Raw genomic sequence first — 10,423 nt, 5'->3', positions numbered from 1 at the left:
CTTGACAACGTGACGAGCCATCCCTCCTTATGATGACGACACAGTGGAACTCTCAATGAAAGCACCAATATCGGTGTCAAAACCGGCGGATCTCGGGTAGGGGGTCCCGAACTGTGCGCCTAAGGCGGATGGTAATAGGAGGCAGGGGACACGATGTTTACCCAGGTTCGGGCCCTCTTGATGGAGGTAATACCCTATGTCCTACTTGATTGTTCTTGGTGATATGAGTCTAACAAGAGTTGATCTACCACGAGATTGTAGAGGCTAAACCCTAGAAGCTAGCCTATGGTATGATTGTATGTTGTCCTACGGACTAAACCCTCCGGTTTATATAGACACCGGAGGGGGCTAGGGTTACACAAGGTCGGTTACAAGGGACGAGATCTACATATCCGTATTGCCTAGCTTGCCTTCCACGCGAAGGAGAGTCCCATCCGGACACGGGACAAAGTCTTCAATCTTGTATCTTCATAGTCCAACAGTCCGGCCAAAGGATATAGTCTGGCTGTCCGGAGACCCCCTAATCCAGGACTCCCTCAACCGGGATGATGAAGATGGCCACCGGAGAAGGATTCCGCCCCTCCGGCAGGGTGCCGAAACGGGTCTAGATTGGCTTTCGGTGGCTACGGAGGCTTCTGGCGGCGGAACTCCCGATCTATTGTGTTCCCCGATAGTTTTAGGGTATATGGATATATATATAGGCGGAAGAAATAAGTCAGGGGAGCCACGAGGGGCCCACGAGGGTGGAGGGCGCGCCCAGGGGGGTGGGCGCGCCCCCCTGCCTCGTGGCTTCCTCGTTTCTTTCTTGACGTGGACTCCAGGTCTCCCGGGTTACTTTCTTTCCAAAAATAACTTTTCCGAAGGTTTCATTCCGTTTAGACTCCATTTGATATTCCTTTTCTTTGAAACCCTAAAACAAGGGGAAAACAGAAACTGGCACTGGGCTTTAGGTTAATAGGTTAGTCCCAAAAATCATATAAAATAGCATATAAATGCATATAAAACATCCAAGGTTGATAATATAATAGCATGGAACAATCAAAAATTATAGATACGTTGGAGACGTATCACCGCTGCCAAGCCCTAAACTCTCTCGGGAGGGCTGATCTGGAGTCCGTTCGGGGCTCCGGAGAGGGGAATCCGTCGCCATCGTCATCATCAACCTTCCTCCATCACCAATTTCATGATGCTCACCGCCGTTCGTGAGTAATTCCATCGTAGACTTGCTAGATAGTGATGGGTTGGATGAGATTTATTATGTAATCGAGTTAGTTTTGTTAGGGTTTGATCCCTAATATCCATTATGTTCTGAGATTGATGTTGCTATGCCTTTGCTATGCTTAATGCTTTTCACTAGGGCCCGATTTCCATGATTTCAGATCTGAACCTATTATGTTTTCATGAATATATGTTAGTTCTTGATCCTATCTTGCAAGTCAATAGTCACCTATTATGTGTTATGATCCATTAACCCCGAAGTGACAATAATCGGGATACTTACCGGTGATGACCGTAGTTTGAGGAGTTCATGTATTCACTATGTGTTAATGCTTTGGTCCGGTACTCTATTAAAAGGAGGCCTTAATACCCCTTAGTTTCCAATAGGACCCCGCTGCCACGGGAGGGTAGGACAAAACATGTCATGCAAGTTCTTTTCCATAAGCACATATGACTATATTCCGAATACATGCCTACATTACATTGATGAACTAGAGCTAGTTCTGTGTCACCCTATGTTATAACTGTTGCATGATTGATCGCATCCGACATAATTATCCATCACTGATCCATTGCCTATGAGATTTTCATATATTGTTCTTCGCCTATTTACTTTTCTGTTGCTACTGTTACAATCACTATAAAACCAAAACTGTTACCGTTACTTTTGCTGCCGTTACCACTACTATCATATTACTTTGCTACTAAATACCTTGCTGTAGATATTAAGTTATCCAGGTGTGGTTGAATTAACAACTCAGCTGCTAATACTTGAGAATATTCTTTGGCTCCCCTTGTGTCGAATCAATAAATTTGGGTTGAATACTCTACCCTCAAAAACTGTTGCGATCCCCTATACTTGTGGGTTATCAACATCCTTTTCAAATGGCTCTATAAATATGCTAGTAGGATGAGGCATACAATTTCCTTCTGGCTTATGTTATGTCATAGGATAAACACCGAGGGTCTACTCAAGAGGAATGGTTCTTTCATATGAATGAGTACAATTGCACCTTATGTCAAAACAACACCAAAGAAACTAAAATGCATCGCTGGGACTCTGTCATTCCCAACAAAGATGGTGCACTTTGATTTTTTATGATGCAACTCTTGCTACACAAAAACTTCCCATGTAAATTGCAATGGATGTGATCATTGTCGGTTGTGATCGGTTGCTGAAATATTTTCTTTTTGCGGGAAAACTACATTAGCTTTGCCCGGGTGATAATTTATTCCGAGGTCGTAGTCCTTAACCAACTCGAGCCATCGTCGCTGTCGAAGGTTCAAATCAGGCTGGGTGAATATATACTAGAGACTCTTGTGGTCGGTAAATATCTGGCACTTCTTTCCAATCAGATAGTGTCTCCAGATCTTCAAAGCGTGCACCACCACGGCCAATTCCAAATCAAGAGTAGGATAGTTTTCTTCGTGTTGCCATAGTTGTCGGGATGCATAAGCCACCACTTTGCCATCTTGCATGAGTACACATCCAAGCCCTTTTCTGGATGCGTCGCAGTAGACATCAAAACTGCGGTAGATGTCTGGAAGAGTTAATACTGGTGCCGATGTCAGCCTAATTTTTAACTCATTGAAAATCCGTTCGCAGTCCTCAGTCCATTCAAACTTCTTATCCTTCTTTAGGAGCTCAGTCATTGGCTTGGCGATCTTGGAGAATGCTTCAATAAAACGGCGATAATATCCGGCTAGTCCAAGGAAACTCCGGATTTCTGAGACTGTTATTGGTGTGGACCAATCAAGTACATCCTTCACCTTGCTTGGATCCATTGAGATTCCTTCTGCCGAGAGGACATGCCCGAGAAATCCCACTTGCTGGAGCCAAAACTCACATTTGCTGAATTTGGCATAAAGTTGATGGTCGCGAAGCCTTTGTAAAAATGCTCGGAGATGCTCCTTGTGTTCATCTTTGCTCTTGGAGTAAATGAGTATGTCGTCAATGAACACCACCACAAATTTGTCCAAGAAAGCCATAAACACCTTGTTCATCATATGCATGAAGAAGGCTGGGGCATTGGTGAGACTGAAGGACATAACGATATACTCATAAAGACCGTATCGAGTGGTGAACATGGTCTTAGGAATATCCTCCTTCTTTATCTTGAGCTGATGATATCCGGTCCTCAAATCAATTTTGGAGAATACTTTGGCCCCGCTGAGTTGATCAAACAGATCATCAATCCTTGGCAGTGGATACTTGTTCTTGATGGTGACGTCATCCGGCTGTCGGTAGTCTACGCACATTCGTAGACTGCCATCCTTTTTATCCACGAATATCGCTGGTGACCCCCATGGTGAAGAGCTTGGGCGGATGTATCCTTTCTGCAGCATCTCATTCAGTTGTTTCTTCAATTCCACCAATTCGGATGAAGGCATACGATAACATTTCTTGTGTATCAGGGTGGTTCCGCGCACCAAGTCAATTGCAAACTCCAATTCTCGATCTGGTAGCATTCCTGGTAATTCTTCAAGAAATACATCTGGATACTCACTGACCACTGGAATTAATTCCACCTCTTCTGCCACGGCTGCGAAAACCATATCTTTCATGGGTATGCGCTTGCGGGCATAAAAACTTGTGATGCGACCTTCCGTATTTTTCAGGGTAACTTCTCTGGTCGCGCAGCTGATGCATAATTGGTATTGGGTTAACCAATTCATGTCCAGAATAACATCCAATTTGTTGGAGTCGATGATTATCAAAGATGTTGGAAACTTGACGCCCTTGATGTCAATTTCCAAATTATGGCAGACGAGATTGCTTCTGAGTAGGGATCCCGGGGATTGTACCAGCATGTGTTTGCCCAAAATCGAGCAAGGAAAATTGTTTTGGGAAGCAAAACTCCGTGAAATAAAAGAGTGGGAAGCCCCAGAATCAAATAATATTACGGCGGGTATGTCATTAACAAGGAACATACCAATGACGAATTCCGGGTCCTCTTGGGCTTCGTCTGGGAGATATGATGGATTTGCCCCTAGATCATATCTGGGGCGGAATACGGCTCCATGTAGTTGACTTGCGGATGGAATGGAGTTGCTTGTTTGTTGTTCTTGGGACACTATCGTGTCCGGTTTGACCACAGCTGAAGCATGAATTGTTGCGCTGACAATATTCACGCACCGGGCTGGTCACGACATTCTTGACTTGAGTGGTAGTCTTGTTGACATTCGGCTGCCAGTTGGGTTTCTACTCAACTTGAGTCTGTTGCCAAGTACGAGCCTTCTGCACTGGTTGCATATCCTTCTTCGGCTCAAATTTGTGCTTGTGGTTGTTAACAGCTGGCTTGTTGTCGTGGAGGAGCTTGTGTTCCCTTTCTGCGATGAGGGCCTTGTTCACCAGAGTCAGGAAGTTCAGGAAATCAAACATGTTGAGCGTGCACCTGAGATGCTAATTCAGTCCTCCAAGAAACATGTCGATCTTCCATTCTTCTGTGGCCACATCGTGCAGAGAATAGCGGGCCAAATGGTTGAATTTATTCAGATACTCGCTGACTGTCATGCTGCCTTGAGTGAGGGCGAGGAATTCGTGCTGCTTGATTTTCATAATTCCGGTGGGAATATGATACTTGCAGAAATGATCCTTGAATTTTTTCCAAGTAATTTCCTCGTCCGCGGGCCATATAACCTTGGCATTATCCCACCATATAGCGGCAGCTCCTTCGAGATAATGCATTGCGAAGGGAACCATGTCTCCTTCTTCAGTGCGAGCAATCTCCAGTTTCCTTTCAATAGTTCTTAACCAATCATCGGCGTCCAATGGATCAATAGCTTGACTGAAGCTGGGAGGCTTGGTTCACTGAAAATCTGACAGCTTGGAGTGACGACTATTCTGGTTTCCATTCTGCCCAACCATAACTTGCACACTTTTCAATATTTCCAGCAGATCGTTGCTCCTTCTTTCTTCAAACATTCGCAGAATTTGCTCAGTGGAAGGCGGATGTGGTGGTGGAGACGGAGGTGGCTGGTATGGCTCGGGGGGGTGTCCTGCCTGTCTTGTGGAGCGACGAACAGGGACATCCTCACTAGCTTGACTGCTACTGCCTCCACGCGTCATCCTATTATTCGTTTTTCCCAATACATAGCAACCATGATGAGAAAATTTCAAAATGGGAGGAAAGCCAATGACAAATCCTGGAAGAACACAACGAATGAAAACCAAAGCGAATAAAAAGTTCCAACATAATTATACATAGACTTAACATGACAGTACACATCACAACGGGTCTATTACCCTCATACATGAAACTAAGCATCATGACGTGTGCGATTACACTCATACATCATACTCATAACTAGAGCGATACTCTAACGGTCTACTACTCAGACGGTGCTGCTGCAGGCTCCTCTCCTGAGCCGGTTCTAGATCCTGAACTGATAGTAGAGACCTCCGGTTTAAGAGAGACGCGCTGGCGCTGCCTCGAGGGCTCTCCCTCAAGGGCAGGAGCGGGATGGGATCTAAGCATAGGAGCGGCAGGAGTAGCGACAAGGGAAGCCCACGCAGCAGGAGCACTGCGAGGGGTCACCGTCAGAGGGTTAACGGCACCCTGAGAAGTCACCGGTGGAACGGAGACTGGAGGAACTGGAGTAGTGTAGATGACAGTAGGAAGAGGGTTCCTAGCACGAGCAGCGGCGAGAGCTGTCCGGGCGCGTGAAAGCTCCCGAGCTAACTCGTAGTTAAGGTGATAACTGGCTCTGATGTAGCAAGAAAGGTGACTAGTGGGACGATCGCACGCCGGATTAATCAAAGGAAAGCGGATACACCCATTCTCGTGCAAAGATGGGTAGTAGAAAACACCTGGGTGGGTGTGCATGCTTACCTCGTTGTAGAAACAAGAGCCTTAGAAGCAAACTGAACCGCCTGAGATGGCGTAGAAGCAAGACCACCCTTAGAAGAATGAGTGTAAGCGCCGGAAGGGGGACTGTGGTGTAGACTGACCTCAGCATAATACTCATACAATGCACCGGCCAGATGCTCCCGTACACCTGATACTCTGGATCAGCACCCTCTGGGTAGAGTCGTCGCCACATGTTCTGAAGCAGGTGCGGCGATGTGTACGGAGTTGGCTCAGGATGGTACAAGATCGATACTGGAGTCATCTACACTCACAAACCATATGGTTAGTAATAACAACAAATAAACATGCATGCAATGCAGCAACCAATTTTCTATGACTACCGGCACTCAAACGAAGCTACCTACCGTTTCACTAACGCACTAACGATATAGCGTGTCCTACAATCAGCGCGGCTCTGATACCAAGCGTTGTGGCACCCCGGCTCAGAGAAACCGGTTTACTTTGCATTGCCAGCCCAGAGATCTAGTCTTCTGGCAATACACAACAACATGGTACAGAAACAACCGCTTTATTGATGCTAGCAGATTACATAAGTCTGACATTACATTGAGATACGAGGCCAAGCGGCACACACGGTGCTGCTGAATAGTATGTACATTATTTAATGAACATGGCGAGGGCCTCGATAACACGAACTGCGCGACAACGGAAGAACGACGAAGTGGAAACTCCATAGCACAGGGACATTGACGTGGACACGGCCTAGACACTAGATGCGCTTCGATTTGAACCAACTTGCCTAAAGCTGGCATAACATGCCAGGTCAGTACATTGAATGTACTTGCAAGCTCACAACAATCATAAGCACGATGACATACAATATCATGACAATTAATCAGATTAATGCAAGGCAAGAACTACTACAGATGCAAACCAATACATGCACCGAGTCTCACGGACTCGCTTACCAGACGGTTATCTCGTAACCAAACGGTACCCATACCTGGGTCACAACTAAAACCAAACACTCATGAACAACTCACGAGTTCATGAATCACACAAAACACAATGCACCACAACAATCATTTTAGTTTGCAAGATTAATTATAAAATTTGATCCATGGTGTGACTTACTTCCGAGCTATGCCCATAACCGAGGACGTGGCTATCGATAGATTAAATACACTCTGCAGAGGTAGCGCACTTTACCCACACTACGGAACACTGGCCTCGCACTCCCATTCGGGTGGACCAAAGCATTTCGGCGAAACCCTCCCTTTGTCATGGCACTCTCCCGGCCACTCCGACCAACTCCCTCTCAGGGCTACGTCTTGGGTGGCCCCGTGTCTACCAAAGACACCAACGGCCACCGTCGTGGCAAAACGGTCCCAAACAGGGACAAGGTACCAAAAAATTAAAAAACGAGCACACAAGGTTATGTCTGCTTACCGGGCCAGGGTATGCACGCCCATAACCTTCCCTCGCGGGAGGCATCAGTGAGAGGCACAACAAAGGACTGAATCAAGACCTTCCCACAAGGTAAATGTGGTTGCACTGAATAAAAACCCGATTCAGTGGCACCATGATGTGATCAACATCATATTCAAGTTGAACTTAATCCAATTTAACTTTGACAAAAACTTTTTATAAAATAACAATGATACTATGCCATAACCATGCAACTAATCGACATGCAACACAAACAAATCATAGACATGGATCAATCTTATCAACATAATTATCTTGCACTACTCAAGATCAAAACTTCTCTGGTTATAACTCATTTTTATTATCAAGCAATATTTTTATTAGCTCATCATTTAAATGAAAAATATCACTTCATAAAAGAACTATCATTATTTACCATAGCAATATAACTAGTGCAAAATCTTATTCTACTTGACCAAACAAGTTCATGCATTTAACCAGTAACTAAAACAAGCATATCAAGCATGGTAAACTAACTAGCAATCAACAACACACACACACACACACACACACACATATATATATATATATATCAAATTTTAAATGCAAATAAAAACTCATATTCAAGTAGAAAATCATAGATATTTAAATAACATCATCCAAATGCTGGTGTGGCTTGCCTTAGTGTAGAGGAGGATCACACCCCTCTTGGTTTGCTTCAAGACAAGCTTCTCCTTCTGAAAAGAATTTAAAACCACAAAAGCAATTATCAAAAATCATTTTGAAATTTACCAGAAATTCTAGGCAACAAGGAAAAATCCACCTTTTGGTGTGCTGCTAGAGCTTTCTGAAATAAAGACAATGCAAAAAGAATCAAATCATTTGGACTTATGGTTTAGAAATGGTGGCTGGTCAAAGTTTAGTCAAATTTCTAAATAAATTTGAATTAAATAGAAATCCTCGGGGGTGACGTCGAAGGTGTAAAGCGAGAGTGCGCCTCCACTCGTACCGCTTCGGGCGCGAGTGGTGAGGCTGACGGGTGGGTCCCGCATGTCAGGAGAGAGGGGGGAAAGCGAGGTCAGAGAGGGGCGGCGCTTCGCCGGAGCTCACGCCGGCGACGAGGGGGTTTGGGGCTAGGCTAGAGGGATAGGATTGAAGCTGGGCTCGTGCCGCACTTGCCCGTACCCGTGGCTTGGCTTGGGGTGGATGAAGCTGCTCGCGGTCAAGCTCGCAAGCCTCGGTGGTGGACGGGGTTCACCAGAGTGGTTGAAGACGACGGCTAGGGGCGGCTCCGAGGGCTTAGCGGCGTCCAGGCAGCACCAACACACCCCCAATGCCCAGTCCGAGCAGCTGCTTGAGCTCGAGAGGCACCGGAGAGTGGTGGCCTTGTTGCGGAGGTCGCCGAGTTCTCTGGTCGGGGCGACGGCTAGAGACCTGCCCGACCGAGCTGTGGCCCGTCTACGTGTCTGTGGAGGTCGTGAGGAGTGGTGTGTGGCTAGGAAGCAAGGAGGGGCGCTATAAATAGCCGGAGCGAGGAGGGAAGTGTCACCGCCGAAGCTCTCTGGAAGCCAGCGAACAGCGACGAAACGCTCCAGTGCGAGGGGGCAAGCGCGCAGCGTCAACGCAGGAGCTGCCCACGCTCGCGGACGAGCACAGGAGGCGGTGGAAGAAGCGGACAAGGGCACGCGCGCACTGTGGCTTTTGGTCACGATGTGCCCGTGCTTGTTGCGGCGTCTCCGGCGTCGGCGAGCGCCAGGGAGAGGTCAATGGTGATGGGTCGGGGCTATAGGTGCGGCGCGGCAGGCGTCGGCGAGCGCTGGATCGAGCACGCACTGAACAGAGAGGAAGGCGCCATCCAGAGCGCATCGAGACGCTGCCAGGCACCGTGTCTTCATGCGGTCACCACGCTGGCATGGTCAAGACGATGCCCAAACACTGCCAAACCATGTCTATGCTCTAGTCCACGCAATGTTTAGTCTAGGAAAGTTGAAAGCTCATACCCAGGCCGACCAGACTTGACTCAACTAAGCTGGCAAGTTTCTGACCAGAAACTTGGTCGCCAAGTTATGCAATCTTCTAGAAGGCCATTAGGGCTGATCTCCTGGGGTTTAGGTTTTCTTAGGAGGGTAATCAAGCTCAAGAAAGATCAGGGCCAAAAGATCAAGGAAAAATGTACTTGTTGTACAAATTGTAATTTTAGGCCAGAAGAGAAATGATTTTCTCTAGCAAAAATATTATAAAAAGTCATGCAATATTTTTGCTTGGGAAGGTGTGCCAAGGTTCAAAGAATATTCAATAATTATTTCAGATTTTTTGGAGCAAGAAAAATTGGGGTTGCTTTGGAGCACAAGTTTCTAAATAGAGTTTCAGAGAGGAAAATGAATATTTTTCTTTTATGAAAAGTATTCATTTGATTATTTGGGGGATTTATCAGAGGAATAAAGTTGAATGAGGAGTAGATAGGTCACTTGGGTAAAAGTCAAGGATATGCCCAAGTGACAAGTCCATTTGAAATGATTCCAAAACCCAAATCAAAGCAAGGCAAAAAACCAAGTCCGGAAACAAAGAGAAGGCAAGTCCGGAAAAAGAGAGAAGGCACAATCCAGGCTATCACACCCTGACGCCTGGGCCACCTCAACAAGGTGCGTGGAGGCTAGGTGGGTCCCATGGTCAGCCTCGGGTGCCCCCCAGCTTTATATGCCTCTAAAACCCTCCATCTCGGATTTTGTACGACATGGAGACGCCACCACCATTGTTTTCCTCCCGGAATGCTTTTGGAGGCTATGTTATTTCCTTCAGAGAGGAGGATTCTTCGGTGACATCATCATCAAACCCTTCTCCATCATCACCGTCATGTTTTCCACTACTATGTCTGAGTAATCCGCTATAGGCACATGTGATGGATGGGAACTGGATGGGATTTATCATGTATTAGATTTCATGTTGATGGGAGAATGATCCCTAGT

This window comes from Triticum urartu, chromosome 1A (genome assembly GCF_056163025.1).
Source record: "Triticum urartu cultivar PI428250 chromosome 1A, HENAU_Tu73, whole genome shotgun sequence".
In the NCBI taxonomy this organism is placed as follows: Eukaryota; Viridiplantae; Streptophyta; class Magnoliopsida; order Poales; family Poaceae; genus Triticum; species Triticum urartu.
Note: the sequence above shows the minus strand (reverse complement) of the source record.